The sequence below is a fragment of the Rhagoletis zephyria genome, unplaced genomic scaffold (genome assembly GCF_001687245.7).
Source record: "Rhagoletis zephyria isolate East Lansing unplaced genomic scaffold, Rhagoletis_zephyria_1.1 Rzeph_scaffold_04264, whole genome shotgun sequence".
Classification (NCBI taxonomy): domain Eukaryota; kingdom Metazoa; phylum Arthropoda; class Insecta; order Diptera; family Tephritidae; genus Rhagoletis; species Rhagoletis zephyria.
Genome location: NW_016161347.1, coordinates 12371 through 17397, shown reverse-complemented (window position 1 = coordinate 17397; position 5027 = coordinate 12371). Strand labels below are relative to the sequence as shown.

The following is a 5027-nucleotide window of genomic DNA, read 5'->3' as shown; positions in this document are numbered from 1 at the left end:
GTTTCTATTATTTTTCTCTTTACTGTATATAGCATATGCATCTTAACCATATTAATTTTCCTAGAATTTTCTCTTCGTAACATAACCCTACTCATCTATCTAACCCCAAGGGCGCCGAACCTTGTGCAAAGTTGTTCGTCTACATTACTATGTCATATTTATGAGCAAACAAGAATGATCCGAGATTTGTTCAGTTTAATTTATGTTCATCAAGAAGACCCTACTAAGCTTGATTAAGCACCTATGGGCAAGAATTTTGCTTCGTCTATCTCTGAAGGACAGTATGCTGGCTTCTAAGTAAACAAAGTCCCTTATAGCTACGGTGTATTATTCGGGACAGTTCTCTTTTTTTACCCATTGTTCTGGTAATCTATTTATTTTATACGGGACGCCAAATGTTATGTATTCCTTTTAATGTCCTGTATTCGTCCCGTATTCGGTGTTTCGACGCCTTAACAGCTCATTACAATGGTAAGCCTATGAACGAGATTTAAGTGATATTGTATATGATCGTAATTTTTTCCATAAACATTTATTATATTCTAATCTAAATGCCTTTGATTCGAATCGAGGAATACATACAGTGACCAGAAGAGAAATCAGGACTCGAACTTTTAGTAAATTTTGGCAATTTTCCCTTAGTTTATTTAATTTTTATTATTTATTTAAGAAAGTAAAGCTCTTTTCCTAAAAAAACATATAATACCAAGTTTGTCGGTATAACATAGAATAGCCAAAGGTTAATCAAGTCAACCCTTTAATTCAAAATTGGTAAATTTTGCACATTCATGATTCTGGCTTAAGGGGGACAATATGAAGTTTTAGAAAAACCCCATTCCGAATTTTCATTGCAAACTGTCAATACAAATATAGTTTACTCGGCGTTAAAACCTCTATTAGTGCCTACATTAGGCCTCCATAGGCGAGGCTCCCATGAGCTGCTTTAATTCCATTTTTTTTTTTGCTACTGTGCGTTATTATTAGATATTTCAATATTTCGGTATCGAGCATCAAAAGTATTGGATAAATTTTAAATCGGTACGGAGTATCGATCAATAATTCAAAACTATTGACTCACATCACTATTAAATTAAAAAAAAGAAAATATAAATTATATAAAGAAAAGAAGAAACTCGGCAGTTGCGAGAAAAATTATCTATATGCATACATCTTCCTGCCAAAAGAGCTTTTCACTATGAAAATTGACAACTGAGCTTTTTTAAGGCGTTCATGCCTGCATAAACAAAATCTAACTATATAAAACTATATTATCTGCTATCTTTCAACTGCCTTAGAAAATACTTGTAACTAAGTATCTCAGCCAAAATTGCCCTGTAAGCTTTGGCTCAAGCTAGCACACGTACAGTTACGGGCAAAATGAAGAATACAAAAACCAAAACACTTCAACTTGACTTCAACAGTTCACTTTAATTCACTGCGCTTACTTAATATGCATTTACATTAGAAGATTTATAGACAGGCGACAATCGCATGCAAAAGTTTACATGCTGTCTACTAAATGTAACTTTAAGTGCACATCTACGCCCTTAGACGAACATAAAAAAAACAAACACATGCATATTAGCTATACTTTTTCATTTCATCAAGTTTCAATTCAGCCCCGCTGCTGAAGAAATTTTCATGCAAAAGGCACTAAAGTGTATAATGTAAATGCATATATCGTCGTTTAAAGTACAAAACCACGTATCACCAANTTCTAAAATATCCGAAATTTAAACAAACTATTCGTTGAATAATCAAGCATGTAATTGCGCGAGTAATAAGGGAAGTCAGTAACCAACCTTTTAGCTAGGAAATCTGAGCAATTTTTTTTTAGAGTGTACCATTACCTATATAATTTGATGGCGCAAAGGCAAGCAATATCCGGGCTTCATAAAATTAAATTCAGTTTATGTATATTGTATTCAGCAAAAATTACTATTTTCGTCGTTGCAGCATACAAAATTACACATTTACCAATTACTAGTCATAATGAGTTCTTTTTAAGCTATGTCACTCTTTCATTCACCGAAATACATGTACCATTAATAATTTACATATACGTAAGTACCGTATTTGATACTACAAGTGTAAGTGTCAGTTAATGTATTCATAGCACATCAAAATAATTATAACTTTTACAGCTGGCGAGAGTTTAAATTTAGAGCTACTTTTAACTTTTGCGTGCTGTCATTCAGCCCACATCGACAAGTTTTTGCCTTTTTCTGAAATGAGTCATTTGACAGCATTGACACATTAAATCCCTTGAAATTGCCAGAAAATTTGCTGCCATCAGGGAAAAAGCGAAGTGAATTATGTACGTTCGAGTGACCCTCAAACCATTTGTCATCCTTTTGAGGCGTTCATAAGCATTATTGAAGAAAATTTTGCTGTTCCTTGACTTTTATTGGCGTTTAGTTATGCATGTGGGGTGAGGTTGGGGAAATGAGATATGAAAGCGTCTCCAATGCTGTATTTTAATTTTTAGCCAAACATTTACCAAATATTACCTTATTTAAAATTAAATCGTTACTTTGTTTTTGCTTTCATAAGTAAACGTTAGAGCTAAGAATAAAATAGGGGTCTTCAATTAAACTCGTTAAAGCCTCGTACACCTCGTAAAGCTCGTAAATTTACGAGCCTCGTGAAAGAACTGTCAACATTTGTATGGAGCTCTATTTACGAGCCCCTCGTAAGTTCACGAGGCGAATTTGATTGGCTAACGACCTCGTAAACTTCAGTGTTGCCGAGGGGCCGAAATTTTTATACCAAAATGTATGATGAAATAATGAAAATAAATTAAAAAATTAATACGCGAAAAAATGAATGAATTTCATCCTTTAACAAATTTTCGGCATTTTTAACTGTCTTTTAGCCAAGAGTGATAGAGATAAGATGGCGGGATGTTATAGGAAATACTGAGTAACGAAAATTGCTTCACAAAATCCTGGTTGATCTGTTAAGCAATCGCTTTGCGTACCTATTTACACCTTTTCGCAAAGGGGGCGTTCTAGCCTTACATAAAGACTTTACGAGTTTAAGTGAATCCCCTAAATATGTTATTCAAGTATAGTACCTACTAGGCTATGTCAGGTGTACAGAGAAATCGTGTAGCGTGACGCGACAGCGGATCGCTCGAACTGCCAATTACCTTCTTTCAAGCGAAATTGCTTTTTTTAGTATTTATTATCTAGCGATCTGAATTTGGGGAAGTGTTCATATTTTCTTGTTTATTGTCAAATTGGGTGCAAATGTAGCATAAGAGATTAAAATCCTTTCAACTTCGTAGATGCCGTGAACATGAAAATACGTACTTAACTAGGTAAACCATTGTAATTTGTTTAATTAAGGCTTGCGATTTAAACCTTTTTTCCATATTTTGCTTTAAATAACACAGGGCAACACTGATTTTGGTGCGGAAAATGTTAAAGCTGTTTTTGATAGACCCTTTTGTGCTGATTGCGAATCTGTAAGTAAAAAGTTTCCGTCAGCTCCAGATTTTGAGAAAAACATGGTCAAAATGTCAAAAAATCGCGTTATTTGCAATATTTGAGAAGCTCTAGAAAATTAACCTTCCACTTACTCTCAACTACTATCCCTAAAAATACCGATGGCCACTTATAGTAATTTATTGAACAATAACAATGTGCTGGAGTATTGTGGTATTGCAAGAAAAACAATTGTGCCAAAATCTGTTTTTGTATTGCAAGAAAAACAATTGTGCCAAAATCTGTTTTGCCGTTTAATAAATGACAATCACCAAATAAGAGCAAGCATCTCTGCACACTCAACTATGGCCGCTTTATAAATGGGTCTTCAAATCTTCAACTTTAATGGATTTTCTTCGTCGTTTGAGTTGCTTCTGCACTTCCCAGATGCCCTTTCATAATTAAGAAAACCCTGAAGCCGAAAAATATAAGTTATATTTTGCGCTGACGGCATTCGTACTTGAACCGCTGGAAGCCAAGAAATAACAGCAAGCACATCTGCACATTCACCTACAGCCGGACATTTGAATTTGTTTTCAAATTTTCAAACCAAACAATAACTTCGTTGAAAAAAAACCATTGTACTTTTGGCTCAGTGCACACTAATTAGAAAACCAATTAAAATTCTGAGAACTTTTAATATTTATTCTGCACACATTTTTAAATATTTCCGAGAATCCCGAGAATCCCGAATATCCTTAAAATTTTAAAATAGTCCCGAAAATCCCGAAATAGTCCCTAGAATACCGTAATCTAGTAATCCCGAAACAGACTCAAAAACCCTGAAATTTTTTATTTTTATACTCAGTAAATAGCATATCGTTCGAATGGAATCCGACGCACGAGCTCTGAATATACTCAACTTGGAACCCGCTAGTGGTGGCAGAGGAAAACGGAGGCCGCCACTGCGATGAAAATCCCAGAAATACCTGGCCTCCCTGGGCATTTCCAATTAGCGTCAGTTGGCACAGAAGAGAAACAACTGGCGTGCTTTGTTGAACTCGGCCAAAATCGCTTAGACGGTTACAGCGCCAAATAATAAGAAGAAACATAGCAAGTATTTAGTATTTGATCAAGTTTTGGTATGAATCATTTAGTAGTGGTGACAATGGTTTTCGGCAGCACTATCGATAGTTGCGATAGGTTGCCACATACTTCGATAATGAGAATATTTGTACACTCATAGTATCGGTGGTATTAATCCCTTCCACTATCTCAGTCAAAAGTGGTTTTTTAAATTCAATAGCAATTTTTGAAGTGAAACTTCTTAATCGAGTTCGGAGATGGTTGCGTTAAATATTTAACACCACGTCATAAAATCTGTATCGTTCGTTCGATTTTTAAAAATGAGGTGTCACATGAAAGGCCTTGTCCTTCGGGTGTGCAACGTAGCTTTAGTTCCATGAAAGGAGTTGCCACATGTTAGAAAATCGAATTCAAAATTTCTCTTCCGCTGAGGGTTGCGTAAAATATTTAACATCAAGTCATAAAATCTGTATCGTTCATACGATTTTCAAAAATGAGGTGTCACATGAAAGG

At 35.0% G+C, this 5027-nt stretch overlaps 1 protein-coding gene across 1 annotated transcript in view; it reads right to left on the bottom strand.

Moving 5' to 3' along the window:
• The window catches only part of LOC108370482 (uncharacterized), a 20047-nt gene that overhangs the window by 7946 nt on the left and 7074 nt on the right, over positions 1-5027 (bottom strand). The gene's annotated exons all lie outside the window — the stretch shown is intronic.